Source organism: Rhipicephalus microplus, chromosome 1 (assembly GCF_043290135.1).
Source record: "Rhipicephalus microplus isolate Deutch F79 chromosome 1, USDA_Rmic, whole genome shotgun sequence".
NCBI classification, from domain to species: Eukaryota; Metazoa; Arthropoda; class Arachnida; order Ixodida; family Ixodidae; genus Rhipicephalus; species Rhipicephalus microplus.
Window position 1 is genome coordinate 125,547,103 of NC_134700.1, and position 24,581 is coordinate 125,571,683.

Consider the following 24,581-nt stretch of genomic DNA (forward strand, 5'->3'; position numbering starts at 1 on the left):
AGTTGTCCACAATAGTCACGATTGTATGCGGCACAGCAACACTTCGAGCCAAGAGCACATCCACCAATGGAGACACTATGTAGTCACCGTCAGGAAGAGCTGGTGATATCGTTAAGGCAACACACGTGGTGGCTTGCGGTGACAGCCGAACATAATCAACAGCGCACAAGCGGTGTGACGGTGAGGACGGCACAGGTCCAAGTCGAGGCAGTTCAAGTTGAAGAACGCCGGTTGCACAGTCGATGAGAGCAGCATGGGTGGACAAGAAATCTAAATCCACGTTGCCGTGGATGGTGCGGGCGTCGCCGAGGCCGATGGAGAGGTGGCCGTGGGATCAGTCCCGTGTTCCATCACGGAAACTCCGATTTGACGACCACTGCGGAGCTCCGTTGTATGGCGCTTCGTTACCCAGCACCTCCACCAATTTGTTACGGAGCTCGCAAACACACGGAAGAGAGAAATGAGCGTATTTCCTATATTTACATGCCAAAGTGACCCTTCAGAGCTGCCAGTCTCTCGCGCGGCGAGTCCACTTCTTTTTCATCGAACTGTTGTCCACGACGGTAGAGCCATGCCCACTGCCTCGTAATAATATATTTGAAAACACTATCCGTATATATTTTTGTGTGCATCACTTCTTGGGAACGAATGTGTACATGAGGGCGTATATAGTGAAATCATGGTGATTGTATATATTTGAAAGAATTATAAGTATATATTTGCCTGTATTTCATTCCTATTAACCGATTGTGTACATGAAGGAGTATTAAACTTGAAACCACTGGGATTGTAGATACTTGAAAGAATTCTAGGGATATATTAGCGTGTATTTCATTTGTAGTCTCTATGTACTTGAAGCAGCATACTAAACTGAAACTAGTGTAATTTTATGTTTCAAAGAATTGCCAATAAAGTGAAACTGATAAAATATAATAAACATTTGAGGTGTTGCGTGCGAAGTGTACGTATACGTCAACATATTACACATCTGGTGAAAAAGTTGTGGGCAGAAGAAAAGTTTATAAGTTTTATTTGCCTATTAAATAAATGCAATATGCAAGGGCAGCAAGGCTCAGTTTTCTGTGACGCGCATTATGCATATACTGTGAAGTATATATAGATCCAGCAGAAGTTCATACACGATTGTACGTGTTTATATTTTTGCCTACACGCAATGAATGGAGCTCGACAGGTGGCGCACCATTGATAATCAGGACCACTTTCTTCAAGTAGTGTGTAATCAGTGCATGCTGATATCTATTAGTGCAGTCTAAAAGAATACTGGCACCCCTGCAATGGGCACTCAACACCCTTGTGCACCCTTCTCGCACCATCGTAAGAGGGTGCTAAAAAATTGAAGGACATCAAAGGCACCCTTCCTTAAGGGTGTTTTTGTAACACGCTACAATTTTTTACATGTACACCCTAATCTAAGGGTGCATGGAAAAGCACCCTTTTTGGAAGATGCCGAATTAACACCCTTAGGGTGTCGTCCATGGGACAAGCACATTTACACCCTTCTGGGTGTAAAAATTTTTACTGTGTATGTGTAATTTACCTGTGTCGTCCGTTCGCGCCACGTAATACCGAGTTTGGTACATGTGAAGCTGGCGAAACGGCCGCGGGCGCATCGTAGCACGCAGTCATGTTATTACGTCACACGCATCTCATGTTTATCAGGTTTGCACCAGTATCATATCTTCGTCGTCCATTCACGTGCCGTAATACCAAACTTGGTATAAGGAAAGCTAGCGAAATGGCCGCCAGCGCACCATGAGTGTGGCATGTAGTCATGTTGTCACATGACACGCATCTCATGATTATCGTGTTTGCACCAGCCGTACACCTTCATCATCGATTCACGTATCGTAATACCAAATTTGATACATGTGACGCTAGCGAGACGCCCGCGAGCGCATCATGAGCTTAACATGTAGTCTTGTTGTTACATGACACGCATGTCATGATTTTTATGTTAAGGTGTGTCACTTGCGTTCGGCATGCAATCATGTCATACCATGCCAGTTTTGCAACGTGTCATGTCAGCGAAACCACTACAAGAGCAGCAGGACTATGAAATGGAAATGATGCCATTCATGACATACATATCATGATTTTCAAGTTATGACTAGTCAAGTTTGTTCTGCATAGAGTCATGATACGCCATACCAAGTTTAGTATCGGTAGCTTAATAGAAAGGGCCTAGAGAGCTAAAAGTCGTAGGCAGCTAGAATGATAGATAGATAGATAGATAGATAGAAAGATAGATAGATAGATACGCGCAAAGTCACCGAAGTATCTAAGAAATGCTTCGGATTTAAAAGTGCTGCTTTTAAAATAACCTTGCGCTTTTGGGGCTTTCTACTGCAGATATGAACACTACAAAGAGCAAGCTTTCTGTCGTGCCGGAAAAAGTGGCTCGAAAAAAATCAGTTGTCGGTCCCCTTAAAGGAATAGGCGCAGTAACGTGTGTGCCTTTTCGCTATGTGACCGACTTTAAGCCATGAATTCATCATGACAATCAGATACCCTTATACCTGTGGCACATACCTGTAGCCTGTGGGTATGGGCCGCACGTCTGTCGAAAAGGTTTCACTATCTCCTTGCCATTATTCAAGTCTTGACCTGCTAGTCACATACGTCAAATCATCTTGCTCTCTCATAGTAATGTTTGTTTACCACAGGTTAACGAAGTGGTGACAGAGGACCCCGAAGTAGGCGAATAGATAGATAGATAGATAGATAGATAGATAGATAGATAGATAGATAGATAGATAGATAGATAGATAGATAGATAGATAGATAGATAGATATGCTCAAAATCGCCAAAGTTCACGAAGAAATGCTTCGCCTTCAAAATTGGCGCCCATATTTTTCTAAGGAATGAGTGGGGGTGGATCTAGAGTAAAATATTGGCAGCATATTCACGGAGTGAATGATGGAGAGTGGGGCGAAGCATCCGTCAGTCCATTGGTTCTTGCTTCCGTCCGTCCATGCGTGCGTCTGTGTGGCCGCCCGTGCGTCCATTCGCCCGTCCGTTCGTGCGCCTGTTCGTGCGTCCGCACGTCCATCTGTGCGTCCGTCCCTGCGTTCGTCCATGCATCCGCTTCTGCGTCCGTCCATGCGTCAATCCGTCCTTGCAGCCATCCGCGCGTCCGTGTATGCATCTGTCTGTGTGTCCGTTTGTCCACATATTCAACACTCCAAGTACTACCATCTCACATCTTTTATCATATATTCCTTATATATAAGCACCGTCATCCAGCGGACATTCCAAGGACTGAACGAGAGGAGGCACACGCACACTTTCTGACGGCTTGCGCTTCATGTCTACTTCCCACCTTTAACCACCTCGAGTCATGGTATATACTAGTTCACTGTATTCATGGCACTACGGCTCAATGCTCGCTAAACCTTTTTAAAACCAAGGAGGTTACACCCAGTGAGTACAACGTACCCTCCAAGGCAAAAGGGTGTTAAAAGAATGAGTGGTTTGTGTTTTTGGGGACTGATGGGGCAGCCACAACCATTAAACCCTTTGAGAAGTAACGGCACCGGGTCTAACAGTTAGTCCCCACAGATAAGCTCCAGAGACTAACACCTGAACCTCACATTTACACCTACTGAGTAACCGTTAGTCCTACAATTCACCTCAAAGGACTAACATTTAGTCCTTACATGTGCGCCTTATAGAGCAACCGTTATTTCCCGTATATACACATTACCGGGCAACCATTAGTCCTCACAGTTGCACCTTGCCGAACGAACAGTTGATCCACTCAAATACCCCCATCGGATGAACTTTTTGTCCCCAGTACAAACATTGTTTTTTGTTTACTTTTAGCCAGGCCTAATACTTTTTTCGCCTATTTTTCTGCGCAGTGAGCAACAAATTGCTCCGAAAAGAACACGCAAAAAAGTAGTTAGCCACATATGTGTAACTGCTTTCGCAGTTACGGCAACAACAAAAGACAAAAGTGAGACATAGAAGTGTTTTATTTTTCTACATACACATGAATTTTCTCCATTCTTTTAAGTTAAATCATGGTTAAGTGTACAAGTCCACTCTCGTTGTCACATCTTGTTCACTCCCTGTGGAGCTTCTCCGATGGAAGCGATAGATGACAGGCACTGCAGACGCCAGCTCTCGCAGCCTTCTGCCTGTTGTGTTCCAACGGCTGTTCCAACGGATAAGATAGTAAAAATAGTTAGACACACGTGACACAAGATGAGATGGACGCATATGACAAGTACGTGCACGTTAATATAAAAACAAGCGTTAAATTTGACACACAAATAACTTTACCTTCACATCTCGCACAGTCCTTCTGAAGCTGCTCTGACAAAAGAGATGGATGACGGGCATCGCAGACGCCAGCGCACAGTCTTCAGCATGGTGTGTTCCTACGGCTGCACAATAAGTATGTGAAATAGTGAGTCACACATGACAGAGGATTAATACAAATGCATATGAGATATACGTGCAAGGTGAAATGAAAACATATGTGAGATATGACATGCCAATAATTTCACCGTGATGTCACACATCGTCAAAGACTCATTTTGATCCCCGTAGCGCAACAGCTTAGAATAGGAGTGGTGGCCGCAGTCACAACTCCACAAACTACTGTGCCGCTAACAAGTCGGCGAGTCCTAAGCGAGCGACATCGTTCAGCTCGATGAAGCCAACGCGAGACCAAACATGACGCTGCACGCGGAATGTCTGCCGCCAGCGAACTTCGAACAGGAGAGCGAGGGTACGATTGGCCGCCGCCACGAACAGCGCCGGGCTAGTTTGGAGCTAGCGCCGAAGAAATCGACGGTAATGCGGCCTTTGTCCACAAACTCCAGCAAGTGCAGCGCTGAGCTGCTTGCGGCCGAATGACGAGAAAGCCAACTCTAATGGCCACCAATTTTCAGTGAGTTCCGACGCTAGCGAAAGCCCCGCCAGCCCGTGCTGGTGCACTTACAGCGCGCGACATACTACAGCCAAGCTCTTTACGAGAACCCGCAACGTGTTTTCGACGACTCCCTTCGCAGCGACGAGGTCTCAGCCCAATATCGTCAGCCCGGAGCTGATCGCGGCGGCGAAGACAGGCGAGCACTCGATGAGCGAGCGTACTGGAGGCTGACGGCAATGGCGGCCGATTTCCTGGTGGTCGCAAAGCACATGCGAACTGCCGACGCCGAAGCTGACCTTCGCGATGCATTTCGTGCGTGCGATATACAACACGACCGAGCCCGTTGCCGGCTAACGCGATCCCTATCGCACACGCGAGAAGTAGAGTAGAATAAAGAATGATAACCTAGTTGCCTTAGAATCTAGCGGCCCCACCGCGGTGGTCTAGTGGCTAAGGTACTCGGCTGCTGACCCGCAGGGCGCGGGTTCGAATCCCGGCTGCGGCGGCTGTATTTCCGATAGAGGCGGAAATGTTGTAGGCCCGTGTGCTCAGATTTGGGTGCACGTTAAAGAACCCCAGGTGGTCTAAATTTCCGGAGCCCTCCACTACGGCGTCTCTCATATTCATACAGTGGTTTTGGGACGTTAAAGCCCACATATCAATCAATTAGAATACAGCGCTGTTTTCTGCCCTGAGTCGGACTGAAGTATATATCGGTTGGGCCTGTTGTCTTCTCGGCCGCCATATTGGCCTTTCCAAGTGTTGCTGTCGTGTATTGGTCGTGACTATCTTGAAGCTAGAGATATACTGCGCGGCGTGTTGATGGGTCGAGGCTTGCTCCAGACTTCATGGGTGCAGCGAAACGCAAAAGCAGGAGCCCAAGCTCATCCAAGCGTACACACAAGTACCCCGTCGTAATTCTTAGATCGTCGCATCCAGGCGGCTGAGGTCGAGCACTCTGAGCGCGACGCAACGCGAACCGTCGCCAGCAAAATACGGGGAAAGACTGAGCCATCAGAGGAGGAGAAGGACATGTGTTTCGTGGAAAAGGAGGGTTGGTCACCTAGCAACGCTTTTCGCGCTGCCTGCAATCAATGGGCGGTTTATTTCTTTGGAGCGTGTTTGGATACTAAGTGGTTTCGCGCGGCACGCTTCCTTCTGTGCTTGCTCCTCAACAGTCTATCCGTTCATCGCGCGCGCCAATTGGGCTCCGTTACTCCTTTTAGGGGCGAAGCTCTATAGCTGCCCCCGTTCGTCCCTCGTAACCATTTTCGTATGTAACAAGTATAACATTTTTACCTCCAAGGTGGTGCCGGTGAGAGATTTCTTCTTTGCGTTGTTGAACAATAAAAATAGTGCTCAATGTACATGCCATTGGCTGATAATGGGGAATGAGAGACAGGAGCATTCGGCTTTTAGTTAAAGCGCATGCTGCAATCCCCATTAGCAGCCATTGGCATGTACATTGAGCACTCTCTGACAAGAAAAGGTTGCTGCGTTATACTCGCTGGGTGTAACCTCCTTTGTTTTAGCAAGGTTTATCGAGCGTTGAGCGGCAGTGCCATGAATACAAAGAACTAGTATATACCATGAATGAACTCAAGGTGACTTAAGTGACTTGCTCGCGCCTGAAAACATCTTTACATTGTGGGATGAGTAGTCACAATTTCACTATTGCTCTATACCAGGGCAACTACCTCAGTATCAGAATTGCGGTCTTTTATTTCCCTCTAAAAGAATACTTCAGCAAAACTTTAATTTAATCAATAATATGTATTGCAGTTTCTAAGCATGCCTACAATTCATCCTTTCTCTGCATAAATAATTGAAAACATTAGGGATAGCACACACTTGCAAAATATTGAAGCTGACGGAAATGTTGCGCCTAATATTCGGTGTCCTTCAAAATTGTGGCGTCAATCTACTTCAGAAACTCCCTGCCTCGCTTCAGGTTGAATATATGGCTCACTTGAAGCATGGTTCGCTCCCTTTCCCATCAGTCGTTCCCTTTCCTTATCTAAAGAAGATTAAAATATGATGCGTGGTAATCCATTGGCCTTAACAATGCAAAGCATTTTTTTTCTTTGCAAGCCCCTTAGTTTGACTCCGAATTAGATTACTGAACTGATATCAAAAAATCATCACCGATTTAGTGAACGTATTTGAAATATTTTGTACCTCAAAATCACAGCCAAAAATTTGAATTCATGCCGCCAATATTGTAATGTTTTAAATATTACATCTGAATATCGTGGTTCGGCGTTCCCTGGTAAAAACTACCTTCAGGTAGTCGTCAATGTTCCATGTTTTATTGAGAAGAGTAATAAAATCCAAAACAAAAAACAAGCGATTCCTAGTTATTTGTTTTTCAATACTCTGCACTAAACTAAACGCAAATTAAATTGCGAAAACAACTCCTCCTCCAGTCATTACACTCAGAAAACTAGCGCCTAGCTAGTGTCCATTCACATAATCCGCAGTCCCGAGGGTGTACGCCGCGCTGTACATCTGCCCGGTCTCGCCTGACTGCCTCACCACCATCACCTTTCTAATGACTTAGTGGAGCGAGAGCACGACAGAAGAGTTGTTGAGCGCTTATCTGCGCTTTAAGAGGCGGAAAGCCGCTTGCGGCATTCCAAAAGGAGTGCTGAGGCGTCGTGATACGTGGAGGCGAAGCCGGTGTTCTATAGCTGCGCTCCGGCCTGCACTATTACGTGCAGTGCAGCTCGATTCGCTCATTTTTTCGCAAAACGCTAATAGTAGTGATATTTAGATAGAAGGCATTTACCAGAAAATTAATTATTAGTTGCGCGTTAAAGCTCACTAAATTCAATGAAATCCTAATGTCTAATGTACCCGAAGCGTTCTGCGTACCAGTCATATGGCGCACTGTTGCTGTTGATGTTGACACGTGTCTGAAATGAAGAGCCTTCACCAAAAAGAACACTTCCTTTGAAAATGCTCTTTTTTGTGCCAGCGTACGCTTACTGCGACAAAAAAAAAAGGATCTAGTGCTAGGCCTAGCTGTGTTTCTAGTGCAGCCACTAGTTCACGACCGGACTAGTATCAGTGTTATGGCATTCATCGCGGAGTGGCGTAAAACTACTTTGGCCTGGGTGCGCAAAGTTTTTATTTGGTAATATGAACTGGTGGCAACCCTGCAAAGTTATCGAACTTCTAGAGAAACAATCGCTGCAATGGGTACGTGAGAAAAGTAGGCACTAACTTTGCCCGCCTTTATGGTTTATTTAATAATTTATTTATTTATTTATTTATTTATTTATTTACATACCCTAAGGACCCGAGAGGGCACTACATAGGGGGAATTTGGAAGATTTTCAACATGTGTGTTTAGTGGTAATGGTCCTCAATTGTTCATCATAAGATTGTGCATTTGCATTCTGGTTGTGTTTGCCGTGTTTCGTGGCCAAGGAGAACAGCTAGAAGCTTGTGTACTCAAATTTACTAGCACGTTAAAAACTCCGCATAGTCAGAATTTCTGGAACCCTCTAGTGTGGCATCTCTCGTAATCTTATGCTTGCTTTGGAACCTGAAGCATCAACCATTGCTTACTCTCAAGGGCTGCGCGATCACACGTGTTCCACTGTTCACTTTGTGCAGAAAATCACAAGCGCATATGACAATTGTGTCCGGGAAAGCTGAATTTTTGTAGAATTACGCCACAAAAAGTGAAATTGCAATGATATAGAGAAGACTTGGTGCCTTTATCAAGGTTTTTTAATTCCCAACAAAAAAAAAGAATAGTGAAGGTCACTTCTTTAAAAAGGAAGGTGGAACGTACACATTCGTCCTGGTTTTGAAAGGACAAAAACAACATAATTCAGAGCCAATCTGTACCTATAAAAAATGACAGCATCCTTTGTTTACATGATAATTTTGAAAGTTTTTATTTGTTTTAATGCAAGCTCTAACACTTTTCTGTCTGAAAAGTAGGTGGATGATTGACTTTCTTAACACTGGAAGCTGCAATATATATATATATTGCATTTTAAAACAGGAATATGCTATGCTTGATAGACAACTACAAAAACTGCACAGCATGGAATAAATAGTTTGTAATGATAAATCTCAAGTGCCTGTGTGCTGCTTGAACATTTAGAACTTTTGAAAATACATATTAATATGTGTTATAATTACTTTGTACAACTTTGTACAACTGAGGCCATGCGTAAGCTTAAATTGACAATACGCTCCAAGACAGTATACAAAATATTCGGTTATCAGCCATATAACTGCATCGCAAATAAACGGGGCGTGCCAAAACCTAGCGACGAATTATACAGCGTCTTTGCGCATTGTATTATCACTGACGTTTTCCTAAAATTAACGTTTTAGCGCATAGAAAATGAGTACAAAGTTAAAAGAACTTTGCTGTTCTCTTTTCGATGCCTAAAAAGCCGTAGTGTTTGAGCCATCCGGCAGTATCTCTTGTAACGAGTTCAAAGATTGGCTAAATATCCTGGAAGCTGTCACTCCACAATTACAAGCGAAACACTAAAAATAGTTGCTTGTGACATTGATTATCAATGCCTGGACCTAAGAAACTTCTCAGGCGTAATGAATAATTGTTTTTAAACAAACGATTTGCTTGTTGCAGTCAGCATTTTTAGTATTTATGCGCAACTATTGGTGGCGCCATATATAATATCAATAGGGTTATCAGAAGCAAGTTTAATAAAGCTAATGGTGGCTCAGATTTAACAGTGCAAATTGATTTCATTTTCAGCTTTATTTCTCATATCTGAGTATATCAATCTTACTTAACCAGATTCGACGAAGTTCCTAATCCCACGAGTAAACTTTAATTTTCGTAATATAGTCATTGCGTTCAGGGTGGTCATGATTCAGATTTAACTGAGGAATGAAGGTTCCAGAGGGTTCTAATATGACATCCTTCTCGAAGATATTGTGAATTTCGGACGCAAAAGCACACGCATTCATAACATTTCTTTAATATCGGTATTACTTCCTAATATAATCAGAAATACAGCCCGCTCTTAGGCTTTGAGTGCTTAAATCTCTACTGCAACAAAACTGTATTGTCAATTGCAACGACAACGTCCTGGAACTCTGTGTGTCAAACAATGAACGCGTTGAAGTTTCACAATTTCACGCCCTTCTTGTTTATCCTGACAAACTCTTCCCACGACTTAACGTAAGATTATCTGTATATGCTGAAACTACAAGCTACAGCAGTCATTTTCACCAATCCGCAAAATTAATTTTCAAGAAAGAGGACTACGCAGGCTTGTATACCTACTTGTCAGCTGTTTATTGGTCCCATTTTACCGATAAACGAGATACTGATCACGAAGTTGAGTAGGTTACAGAGCTTGTATCAACCATCAGGCGCTGTTGTATGCCACACTTTAAACATAAACATTGTAAATATCCTAACTGATTTTCTCCTTAGCCTATAAGTGCACTCAATCATCAAGATCGCTCTCACAAAAAGGCTAAATATTCTCCACTCAGAAAGTGAAAGGGTGCGCTCAGCTCTTTCAGAACTCTCTCTAATCGCCTATATAAACGTTCATATATTACGTTAATAAAAAAAATTCTTACAGGTAGCTAAGCTTTGGAAGTAAACGTGCAAAGAGTCTAGAAAAAGTGCAGAGTCAGTCCTTTAGGCTACTGGACCCTAACGGTGTCGAAGTGCACGCCATCGCTAACAGCTATGCCACGCTATTTTCCACTGTTTATGAGGCCTCAGATTCAACAACTTAGCTAGCAGAACAGCCCAATTTCAGTTAGCAGATCTAGTGGTCTATCGCTGGATAAAAAGCCCATCTGCTCATGCATTAGGCCCTTAAAACCGTTTTTATCGTGCAGCCTAGATAGCACGTCTTCCATTATACTACACGCTTATAGTAGTATATTTGCTCCAGTACTGGCTACTATATTTATTATCTGTTTGAATGCTTTCATATTCACATGCATGTGAAAACCTACACGTGTTTGTTAAGCACTTAGGATCGGGCTGCAACACTGACGCTTTTTTGATATCGCCAGATTTTGAAACAGTGTGCCACATCGATGATCTTTGAGCTGGCTCTTCACAATGTACTGATACATAAAAGCCACCACAACGTGGCTGCATGAAAGAAAAGGAAGACGACGTCAGTTTTGGTTGCTGATGACCTGGCGCCATCGTGCTCGCCGAGCTTTGTGCATAGTGTATAGGTTAATAAAGAAGTTATTCGTAACAGTATTCGTGGAGGTGGGCTACTTGCTTACCTCAATGAAGAGCGCAGAGGTCCCAACGCCGTCGAAACTTCGACTGCTTCGGCTGCGGGTACGTCTTCGCTTTCGTCTTCTTCTGCCCAAGCCATGACCTAAGTCACACTGCCGCACCTTCAGAATGTAGGCACTTTCTCCGGTGACCATCGATGCTGACGCATGGCTGAACCGGTACGAGTTTATCAGTGCTACTTACCACCAGGATCGCACGCTCATGCTAGGCAACGTGTTTTTCTATCTCGATGACACTCTGCGAAGGCGGTTTAAAAGCCACGAAGCCGAAATAACAAGCTTGGATCTTTTTAAAGACAAGATCCGCGACCTGTAGCCCATTCATCTGGTCGTCAGCTCACTGAAGAAGGCTCTCACCCCACTAGCCCAGTCTTCTATTGAATCCTACATCTCCTACTTTCTTGACATATTGGCCCTTTGTAACAAGGTTGACCAGATCATCACGGAAGACGAGAAAGCTAACGAAGTCTTAAAAGACAATGCTGATGGCGCTTTTAACTTGCTGGTTTTAACAACGACCCGAGCATTGTTTCGATCCTTAAAGAATGCCGACCTCTCTAACAAGTTTAAGCCCGCTGTGTATCTCACAGCATCATGTGCCTTCCGAACACTGCGGCTGCTTCTTCGTCTGATGACGCCTTCCACCAGGCCCCTCGATGTGACAACCTCACACGCATCATTCATCGAGAGGTTGAGGCAACACAACCGATAGCCATGCCATTCCCGAAGCATGAGCCTTCACCAACCACTATCTTATTGATAGATGCCGTCGTTCGTCAACAATTATCGAATGTTGGCCTACATCATACTTTTTCCGTATACTCTTCTGAGCCTTTTTATTGTCCCCCTTCTACTCTTCGCTTTGCTTCCACTCATTGTTGGCAATGCAATCTGTCCGAATGGTGTACCATAATGACATGCTCATATGTTTCAACTGTCAATACGTTGACCATATCGCTCGCCACTGCGGCAACTGCTGGGCTCTATCGTCATATCATGCGCCCCTCCCCCGTCACGCGATTTTTGTCTGCCAGTCATCCTCACCACCTCCTTTATCGATACCTACCACATTTTCCACTCTTGCCGCTTCTCTGACCAAACCTCGCTATGACCGGCCACCATCTCCTGCTCGTCGCCAGTCCCGGTTACCCCCACAACGCCTTTCAGCCTCCCGGACCTATTCGCAGCACCTCTGACCGAAAAACTAGGTGATGCAACTTCTGGAGGCGGAGCTGCATTAACAACCTTAGGAAGCAATCCTCGATTATTGCTAAAAACAAACCGGAACCTTTTGGAAGTTACTGTCGACAATGTTCGTGCGAGCGCGTTGATATATACTGACATGCATGTGTCCAATATATGGGCCATCCTTCGCCGCCGACCTATAAAGTTGCCACGCCCGCAATAAATTGAGCTGTACGAGTCGCTCAAGGAGAAACTGTCGCATTTATTGGGATCTGCTCTGCCCGAATCTCTATTTGGAAAGGAGGCACTGTTGCTCCTTTTGGCGTTATTGATCATTACTCTCAATACCACATTCTTGGTATGGATTTCCTAGCCACGCATTCTCACCTCATAGACTGTTCGGCTGGCTCTCGAGTTACCTCTTCTTTCCGACCCGACAGACCCGCTGCAAAGCCGCCTCTGATACAGTGATTTCACACGCCTCCTGTCTAACTCTGCCACACACATCGACTTAACCTCCACGCCATCCGTACATGACGATGCTCACACGGTGGCGCCTTTTCCTTACGCGGTGGTTACGCATAAGGTTGCTATGCCACACACAATTTTGCCTTTCGCTTGTCAATTTCTGACATACCACCTAGGTTCTAGCAGAGGGCATCTGCCTGTCAAAAGTTACCGCTATTCAAACGACCATGTCGAGCTCTTCAGAGTGGAAGATTGCTGTGGCTCAGCCAGCGGTTCTACAACCTCACGTTCCTCGATAGTCGACATGAAGCAGATAATGTTATCGGATCTCACGTCAGAGCAAGCCGCAGAGCTTTTACACGTTCTTGAGGGCTATCGTGTCCTCTTCGACTTTGTGAGTACCAGTTTAAGCGAAACGACCATCATTACTCGTCGCATCAATACCGGCCATGTGACTACCATTCACCAATGCCTATTCAACGAAAGGAATTCTCTAGGTTATATAAGGTTTGTGAAAACATGCCAAGCGTTGAAGTATTTTCGTAGTTGAAAAAGAATAAAAAAGGTTATATTGATACTTGAACAACATGTGGCATGGGTTTCGGCACACACATTCGACTTCCATCGCCCGACCAATGTCTCTGACCCCATAATCTTGACCTCTATTTTTATTCATTGAATCACCTACTCACTGTGCGTGCTAAGGAAGCAGCAATGCGTATTTCAAAACAAAAATAGAGAAAAGAAAATCTGGAGGCAAATAGGTTATTCATCCATACGTGAGGTTGCTAATAGTGAACGTTTCGAATTGTGAGAAAAAATAAAAGAGGATATAAACAGAGAGTAAAAGAAGAGACTTTGCAGAAGCATGTGAACTGGATTTCTACGTACGAAGTATTCCTACAGATTATTAGCCCTAAAGCATAAGGCCAAGGATTGGATTTGTGTAGACGAAAACCTTCATATCTTGTTTGCAGTGTTTTAATTATATGACGAGAGATGGGCCACTGTATTGAAAGGTATATTGTGCGGATAATCGTTACCACACTCTATTCTGTATAGCCAGGCGTATGACTCGGCATGCTTTTAGAATTTTTGTTGCAGTCACCAACATTCAAGAGCCGGTATCAACCTAATGTGAAGGAAGAAAAGTTGGAAAGCTCTCAAGCTGTATTATTAGCCTACGAAATTCATGCTGTATTATTAACGTGAGAAATTCCTCTTGAACCATCTATTTATTACCGTCTGTTAGGAAGTATTCACTCGACGTTTAATAATTGAATCGATCCGTCTTAATTTAACAATAATAATGCAAAGAAATTTATGACCAGCCCATGGTAGTCGGGATCGGAGAGCCTTTTATTTAATTATGTCTATGTGTAAACAGTCAACACATATAATTGTGCCTTTCGAGTAGTTTTGACACTGACCCATGCTTAAACCCCCTTCGTGAAGGGTCAATTACATCACAGTGCAGAGGACCAGATACCAAACTGGAGACTGGTTTAGGCGAGCTTACGTTCAAATCAGTTCGTAGCGAATGCATAACGAGTTATTTATGAAGACTTCCTTTTTTGTATATTGAACTGGTTTTCAAAAGCACCTTTTCTTGATATAGTACTGATCCACCTGGAGAATAAAGGAGGTAAGTAGCTCATTATGATCAGCATCATTGTGGTCACCGTTCATTGCAGAATGAAGGTATCTACTACTAATTTTGAAGTGGGATTCACGAGCTGCTTTCTTTTTGTGGCAGCGAATTTGTGAATTTCTTCGTATCAGCTTAGTGTCTGAGAGCCTTGGCTGCATTTTTTATGTCTTCGTATATGTAACGTTGCTCTCACTGGCCGCCAGTTGTCCACTCTACGCTCTACGTCTCTCGGTCATCTATCCTTTTTACTTTTATGATCAACAAAAACCTCAGCGGCCACTATTAGTTCTCTATACCAGTCAACTCTCGTCTCAACTGGTAACGTGACGCTTATGATGTTTACTATCATCGTGTGCTTCTGGGTACTGAATTTCTTTGTTGCTTTATGTCTATTGTACAACGTCTGTCATTTGATACAAAAATTCTCAGAATGAAATTGCTATACACATTCTGTTTTAGAGGTAGCAGTGAGTTTTCATGGCTGACAGATGTTTGTGTCAAGCGTATTCAAATTCTGCCCTTATCAACCACTTGTAAATTGTTATGCCACAAATTCGAAGCCAAACTTCATTGGTTCGTCAAAGTACTGAAGGTGCATGGTAGAACGGCGGAGGCAGCCAGCGTCAATGCGAGAAAGGTATTTGATGCAATGGTCGCAAACCAGGGAGAGTCTCACGCAAACCACAGCCACTCCTTTTGCGGTGCACCTGATGTAACCGATCACAAATCCTCTCACAACGTGCGGGAAGACCTCTCGTCCACAGGTCCTATTCCAGCCAGCGACCGATGGTGACTCCAGATTGGAGGCTTCGAACTACTTGTTGATGAAAAGGATCCCAAGAGCTACAAAAGAACCATACTTGGCGAAGACGTGGGCCAAGAATAGAAAAAAAAAATTCTCGTCGTCGTCACACCTGAGCCTGAGACCAGTACGCTTTCGGCCCGGGGCGAAATATGAAAGGCTTCTGTTTATTCTGCTAATCATTTTTACCTTAACTCATCGTCGTCTTGTCCACCTCCTCTATCTGAGCCTGCGTAGATGCAGCCACGAGCTGAAAATCGTGATACCCAACATACTTATAGTGTTCGCTTTTATGACGAGCGTCAGGGGAATATTGCCAATGAGCCTTCAACGAAATAAAAGCTTACTGAATGCAAAGGTACTTTTACCCAGTGGGTGTTTAGTGGCATCCTCTTGGAACTACTATTTGAGAAAGCTATTTTCAGGAACTCACAGAAGGTTTAACTGTAAACGTATTTAGAACAAGAAGTGGTTAGAGAGAGTACATTGTTTAACTTGTATATATTGTGAGTTCGTCGAGATTGTGTGTTTTTTGAGTTTCTGACTACACGCATCACCCTCGGGTCACATTACGCTGAAAGTGTCGCATCTTAAGCAAATATTCAATACTTTCGCAACCCCTAATACATTTACTGACTGAAACCATGAATTTTCACTGTACCTTAGGAAGTAAAAAGTTTACGACAAACGCATGGTAGTCAGAACTGAAGAGCCTTTTCTTTGAAAACATCTGTGTAGCAACGCAGTACAACATCGAGCGGCGTCACTTGTTCGATGTTGTTAAAAGTATTACAGACAACAGAATTTGCTGCGTGATCGACTACGTTTCAATGTACAATTAAACGCTCATGTATTTTCAACGACAGGCTCGTGCAGTGAGAATCATTGTGCGTTCTCGATTGAATGTACTATCACTTTTTTATTGCGTGTAGGCGCTGGGTACAATTCAACCGAGGCAATGTGTACAAATGAGCTTGACCCTTTATCTACAGGCACACTCTAAAACAATAGCGTCAATTCCAGTCTCCAATAACGTTTCAGCAATGCGATTCAGGACGAAGAACTAGGACACCATTGTTTACCAACTCCCTGGTAGCAATCAAATCAAGTCGGCTCTACTGAGGCTGCCACATTGTATGCCGCCTGTATACCTCTGACAAAGTACATAATACTTGGAGAGCTTAGCTGTACGCGTCACTAACGTAAAGTGCATAATCTACACAGAGACAAATTTTTTGTCTACCAGACTGCAAGTTCAGCAATCAGCTTAACCAGGTTCATTGAGAGTATTTCGTGATTGATGAAACAAAAGACGCAGTTTTTCTTGTATTTGAAATATAAATGTCGCACGTGCTTGCGGTTTTTGTGGAATCACTTGCATTTTTTTTTACTGATGAGAGAAATGTGGATGTTGAGAGGTGTTTAAAGAAATCGTTTTTTTTTAATTGATGCGTTCGCGTAGATACTCGTATCAACCTGCTGCTATTCTGTGTTCGCTTCGGTAATTTTTTTCTTAGATTACCCCTTTGAGATATGCAGCTTTGATGTTGTGGATAATGTAAACTTCAGATTATTTTCTTTTGTGTAGCATTGTGATGTTATTATCAAAATTCAGGCCATGTTTTATACTTTTGTGTTGTATACTGCACTGCTTGTTCGTGCATGTCTGTCCTAACTGCCTTGAAAGAGGTTTTTTATCTCTTGCCAAATGAGAAAGTTGATCTATAATTTTGACCAAAGTGTGATTTGTCGAAGGGTGTTTAAAGAAAATTCACACGCAATGCTATTTGGAATTCAATAGGTCAATACGGTAAGAGATAGAAGTCGCAAATACCCACAGAAAGCTTTGGCCATTATAGTTATTGATAACATCAGAGATGACACCATAACTACGTCAAGTGTACAATATTTTAACACTTCGCTTTTTTTAGTGAACTTTCTTCACCAACAACCAACGTCACTGGGCTTGTTCAACTTGTTTCAATGCATATGCAATAGGAGCATTCTGGCCATCGGTGGTCAAAATACGTAGGTAAACTAAGTTCCTTCAGTGGTAAAGCGTTAGAACCAATGCACTTTAGAAATGGGCTCAATTAAGTTTGAAGGAAATAAGAAAAAAAAACAGATCGCTAAATGAAGTGAAATGTGGCGCGGGTGCTTTTAAATTGAAGTAATGTAAAAATATGAAATTAGTGCCGTTTGCATTACCTTAAAGTATATATAAATTCAATGTGTTCATTGCCAAATGTTCTGAACATTTATTATTTATTGTTCCAAGCAGTATACAAACATGACCTCATTATAAGTACGCAACCTGCTGATTAAGTAATACATTGTTGGTCTATACTGACCGTCGGTAATAATAATATTACCTTTATGTAAATCATTATTTCTAGGTTAGGTATATATGCGTATTACTTCCGCGAAGATGTAAGCACATCTTTGTGTTGTGGGAATGCACGTCTCTAGAATGAATCTTGTCAAGTCTGCTAAGATTAATGGATAATACAGGTCTGGAAGCACAGGCAGTAGGCATCTATCTCAGCGCAAATATTAGCGCTTGCCAGTTGATGTTGGCCAGCTTTGATTTCGCTGAGACCATTGTAGAAGACGTGTGCTCGAGCTCAAACCTATTCACTTCCATGGTCTCGTAGGAAGGGACACCCGCGTTCTACTTCTTTTGGTTCGGTTTGAAATGAGATTAACTACTGTTTTACACCCTTCCAATTTTACCGAAAAAATACTACACTGGTCGTATGTGTGCACAACGTGGTCATCTGCAAAGAGTATATCCTTCCGGAGATGACGGCTGAAATGAAACTCAGCAACTAATTTCTAGGTGCAGTTAAATGTTTGATTATTGAGCTATATAATGTTCAGTTAGAGCCATGGCCTTTGACCCCTCAGAACTCGGCGCAACTGTGGAAATCGAAGTTTACTGATAGCTTAGCCATGTAGAGTATATTATAGCAAGCAGGCGGGAAAGAGAAATCAGGGTGGGAAGGAGCGGTGTGGGTGAAGAGGAGAAAAAATAATGAAGGGTGAGTGTAAGCATAAAATAGACACCTACAGTACCGCATAGTAAGGCTTTGAAAAAAGAAGTGATGGCGAGGATGAGGGCAAGGGCAGAATGATGCTAAAGTTGACGTAGCCATGCATGGTGCAACACAGGAAGGCAGCAGAAAAAAAAGGAAATCATGCGGAGAAACTGTGTAAGAGTTAGGAAGAGGAAAAGCCAACAAATTTGCTTTTTTCTTGGTCTTCACAAGGCTCCTGCGTAGCTCCCCCATTTATTGACTCAATGTATTTACATTTATATCAAAGTATTTTTGACTGGCCATTAAGTCCTGCGATTCGTTATGTGGTTGCCGGAGTTCTTATATAAGATGGCGTCTTAGTTTTATTGTAAGTATCATCACTAATAAGAAGCGCAAACGTCAATGATGTGGGGTACTTGTGTATAAAAAGTAAAAACAATCCTGCACTATTGCGATAGCCAACATATTAGGTACATTAAAGTTTGTAAACACTTCAAAACACAATGGGCTTGATTTCTGCGAGAAAAATGCGCGTTTATTTGCAAAATAAAGACACTCGACAATCCGGAATGTTGTAAGGTTATTGTTGGCACCTACTGGAGCTGGCAAAATCTTGGTTATGAATATGATTAGGAAAATGATAGTAAAGTGATAGTGAAAGTGACGGAAGATTGAAAATAAAAAAATAAAAATTTAAAAAATACGCCTGTCCGAGAAAAATACAAAAATAAGCTCTTGAGGTAACAAGATGGCGACCTAAATGTCGCGTAATTTCCTCGCGCTCTTTTAATTGCTTTTGTGTATAGGTGAAATATTACACTGCTGAGTGGATACTTTGGACATTGAACAAGAAAATAAATCTGTTCACCGAGCAGCCACAACAGTGTTCGTTTCAACCGAGGAGCCCTATAAAGTTCCCTTCATCGTAAATTGTCGTTATTCAACCATTCATGCTACGTTTTTCGTTTACTATAGTTAGAACGCTTACCTACATTGACAGTTTTGTATACAGTTCTATCGGATTATTCTGTCCTCAGGCCCCATCAGTTATTACAAAGAGTATTGGTAGAGATCCTTCATATAAATGATGTGTTACAACAATCATGCACCACTCGCGCCAGTTGTTTTCGTATCGTAGTATTTCATCATGAAGCTTGAAAACTAACTCTGAATAATATTTACCCAACTACAAGCGAACTAAGCAAACTTCTAAGAACCAACACGACGAAATTAAACTAGACAATTCAGCTTTCGAATAGTTGAAAATCCACAAAACGCCTTTTGCTTAAAAAACTGACTTGTACACGTCACCTGGCGTGAGATGTATCACTCTTATGATTTAACAAAAACGCGGAAAAGTGATGGTAAAAGTTTTAAATGGGATATTCATGCATTAGTGTTGGGTGGTGCAGTCGATATTTGGGGAGAGCTATGCGGGAGCCATGGCAAGACTCAGAAAAGTGAAATGCATTCTTTCAAAGTTGTAACTGTTTCTTTAGCAATTGTGTGCATATACTTCCTATCGACTGCCCAATTCAAATTAACGAGAAGGAAATAGAAAATGCAAATGCGCGGATGGCCAGTAATGAGTCCACGGTGACAAATTGGGTGATTGAGAAGAGGCCTTTCCTGAAAAAAAGCAAAAAAAAAACATAGTGCTGGACGTGTACACGTTTCGGTTAATTTTGACAGTCAACAGAAAGAAGACTGAACAATGGTAGGATAGTAATGGTTCAAATACCTTAACACTCATCGGTTTCTGTTTTGTATGTAGTATGAATGATAATAAATAGATTCAAAAGTGTATTTTAAAAGTGCTGTTGAAAAGTGTACTAAACATGTGAATTAAGCAGGATTCCATATATTTTTGTATCCTGGAGACCGGACGATTGACTCAAGTATACCAGGTATGAGGTCCTCGAAGTTGTGACTTGCTGCGCAAAATCGCTGACCCACTGCTTTCAGTATATTCTTGAACACGTCCACTTGATACCCGTTTCTAAATGCGAAGCATGTCTTGGCGAACTTCGGCGACTTCAAGCGTTTATATCTATCTATCTATCTATCTATCTATCTATCTATCTATCTATCTATCTATCTATCTATCTATCTATCTATCTATCTATCTATCTATCTATCTATCTATCTATCTATCTATCCGCTAAGATTTGGGTGCTCTCGTGGTCACCCCCTTAGTTGGCGTGAACGACAATTAGCATGGGAAAGTAAAATAGTTTGATGAATATGATGCGCTGGTTAAGACGTCAATAATGTCCCAATACCGGCGCGTACGTCGTCAAGCACTTACCACCAGACAGTGGCACATAACCACGCCCCGCCGCGGTGGTCAAGTAGCTAAGGTACTCGGCTGCTGACCCGCAGGTCGCGGGTTCAAATCCCGGCTGCGGCGGCTGCATTTCCGATGTAGGCGGAAATGTTGTAGGCCCGTGTGTTCAGATTTCGGTGCACGTTAAAGAACCTCAGGTGGTCGAAATTTCCGGAGCCCTGCACTACGGCGCCTCTCATATTCATATGGTGGTTTTGGGACGTTAAGCCCCAGATATCAATCAAATCAATGGCAGATAACCACGGGTGGGTATGTGCCACTGGTATGCTGATATGTGACACAGGTGATTGACACTTGGTATTTACCTATGAACGACGAGAACACATATGGGTGATTTTAATGCGCGAGCGTTAAAAAACTACCCGACATCGGTAGCGTTGACCCACCGAATACAAAGAATAAATGTTAGAGTCCCAGCTAAAATAAAACCAGAGCATTCTGCGTGAAAATCATGCATTTTACCACAGAGCTACGCCAGGTCTTGGAACTGCTTTTCAAATAGACGCTAATCTTCATGAAAGCTTCTGGTCTCCAGGAGACAAAAATATAAGGAGTCCTGCCTTATTCACATGTTTAGTACATTTTTCAAAACACTTTTCAAAGCACACCTTGAAATCTATCCAATATGATTCATACTAAATAAAAACAGAAACCAATGAGTGTTAGGTTATTTTAGCCATTCCTAGCCTGCAATTGTTCAGTGTTTTTTTGTCGACTGCCATAGTTCATCAAAACAAGTATACGCCCACCACCGTCTTTTCTTTTTTTTTGATACAGCCGTCACATTTGGTTAACATTAATTGTGGTTCTTTGCCATGCGCTGAAGTGTATTATTGTAGCAGTGTCCGGGACCAGCATCTTTGCGAGCATCAGCGCTTCATAAAGCTTCTGGTGTTACTAATACGCATGTTCCACTTGGTATCATTGCGCGAGTACGCACAACTGGTAATCTGAACATCTGCAGCTATTCAACATATGTCTGTGCGTGCAATATTTGTACGTATATTTAGTATCATTTCATGACGTGTCACTCAATAAAAATATTGCAGCACACTCACCTTCTTTCCGCATGATTCGCAGAACGTCAAATTGCAGGTTCGTGGTATCTGTCGAATTTTTTTTCTACATTAACGGGTGTTCCTGTTTCCCCATTAGGCCATTTGCGACAACACAAATGTTGGTGTATTTTGGTGCCACTGGCATTCCCTTACTAGGGCCAAAAGTTTGCAGGTCATAGAATCAATCGGATTCAAAACAATTTGGCGTGAGTTATATTATCACTAACAAGAGAGTGAGGTGAACTTTAGCATTGTGTGGCAGTTTGCTTTGTAAAAGTGAGTTTAAGCATTTAATACTTAAGTTATGAAACTGCTGAACGAAATAAAAATCGCTCGTATTTTACAGCTTCAAGTATCAAACTGCAGATGATTTCGCTGTTCACTTATACAAAAATCATCTTCAATACGTACTTTTATGTGCATGGAGAATTTTCCATACCATCCATATGCCACAAAATTGGATCAATGTAGCCATACGTGGTAACCCCGTTCATAAGCCCTGTCAATAAGTTCTACGTCTGTGCTGAGAGAGGTCATCACGGCCATCATAATCAATATCATCCCTATCGTCAGCATCGGCCTGAGCTGTTTTCATTGCAAAACAAGGACCTTTCCCAAAGATCCTGAATTCAGCACACCCTGCCGAAGTGATTCAATTGTGGGATCGAATTTCCTTGTTTTCGCCGCTTCAGCAAACTTGTTGCCATCTACAGCCGCATTTCGCACCCCTTGGTACCCATTCTAATGTTCCAAGTGACCGTATGTTATCTGTCTCTCTTATCATGTCACCTGTCCAGGCCCCTTTTTCTTTTTGTTATGAACTAGGACTTCGGCTACTCCTTTTATTCTCTGGTCCACTGTCATTTCTTGCCGTTTATGAAGATCGCCACTATCATTTTTAGATTAGTTAAAGACTTGGCAGACGAATGCTTCTTTTCTAGAGTTTTGCCCTGTCCCCAGTGTAGGGCAATATAGCAGTCGCGCTTGACTAATTACCAGTCCTGCAGCATGCCTTTCTTTACCTCCCATTCGTTCTACGTGTTATCTGGGTTTCCTGTGCCATACAGAGCACCTTGGGTGTAGCCCTCAGAGTGTTCTAAAAAGACAACCAACATACCTAGACTAGCTAGGGACAGATAGAAAAATACAGCATGGCCGAAAACACACACCTGATATTTAGCGAAGGCAGGCACAGAGCCATGCCAGTGGCCCTGCAGGCCAAACTGGAAGATATATCCCGCATGTTCTCTACACACATTGCAGAATAGGACAGAAGGCCAACATATAAATTGGTAGCGGTTCCAGTCTGTGAGACCTGGTCTTGCGCTGCAACTTTAAAGCAGAATCTCTACTGAGGCAGAAGCTCGAATCCCGGGAAACAGCACAAAAAGATAAAATCACTGCTTCACAATTCAGCTTTCCTGTCTGCAATTAATAATTGTCATATTGGCAATATGTATGCTGTAGCCGCAAAACTTCCTCGATAAGAAGAATGACCGCGCAGCAAATCTCCATGATAAAGCCCCTGGTTCATCAAGGCCCGAATGTGAACGTGAAGCTGCACGTGACCGCCCGAGGGCTCACTTTCTGGTCGATCGCCGCTCACACACCACCACCACTCAAAGAACCTCTCTTCATCGAAAACGATCCAAGCATGTTCCAGGAAATAACCACTCATCATAGACCCCATCGTAAGCTATATCCACAGGCAGATAAGCAGCGGAACAAAAGGAAAAATACGTGTAAAAAATCGCAAACCACAGTGTCCTCCAACCCTCAGCGGTCTAGCAAAAGGCATCCGAAAGTGATAAAATGAAGACGTTGGCGCAGTAACAGCCTTGCAGATCTAGTCCACATGGTCTCAACTTGCTCTTCCTACAACAATCTGAGTAGAAATATGGAATGCTTGAAGACCACGGTACTTAACCGCGAAGCCGACAAACAGGATAAATCCACCAGTCTCACAAAATCAGCCAACTAGTCCTAAGGAATTCTCTCCTATGGTTAGGGGCATGAATGGAGGAAGGGGCTAAAGCCTTCTCCCCTATCTTTCTCGACCAGCGTGAACAAACGTAATTACTATCTTTCCATCTATCCGCCATATGTTAGAACGGGAATGATTGACATGGTTCCGCTCCAAGGGACACTAAAGTCAATCGATGGCTTACTTTAAATAAGTTGTTTGACAGTCTTACTGATTGAATAATAGCGAAGAGAATGAAGGTTGATAATTCATTTTTATTTTAGCCTCGAAACCTCCAAGCGTGACGTCACTCATCTCAAAACGGATTTTTCGAATTTTCGCGAGATGGTCTCTTTCTGAAACTTTTCATGTTACGTATCTGGCACCCCTAGCTTATAATATACTTAAGTTTGACGTATACAGACTGCGTTAGACCTCGTAAACGCCATCAAAACGTATGAGAATATGGTGTTTCGTGCGGAAATGTCAAAGCGGAGTCTTCTCCGCATTTTTTCGCGCATTTTCTCGCTTACCAATTGTAGTTTCGCAGCAACAGCTGTGTTTTTCCGAACTGGTAATGTTTACTATATTTAATACGCGAAAAACCGTGTTTTTATTTAGTGTCTCTTTAATCACTGCGGTAAAACAAGGCACTGGAGTGGAAGGTGCCTGTAGAATCCATAACATATGCTATATATAAGAAGAGGTACCACAGATATTTCACTAATACTCAAGAAAACAAGGAAAATCCAGATCGAGACGTGGTTCCAGTAATGTACCATCTCTCCAGTATTACTTTCTGTCCATCTAAAGTATTCAAATGTATAGATTTTATTGAATCAAGAAAATACATTAACCGACATTATTTATGAATTTATGGCTTGTCAATGACGTC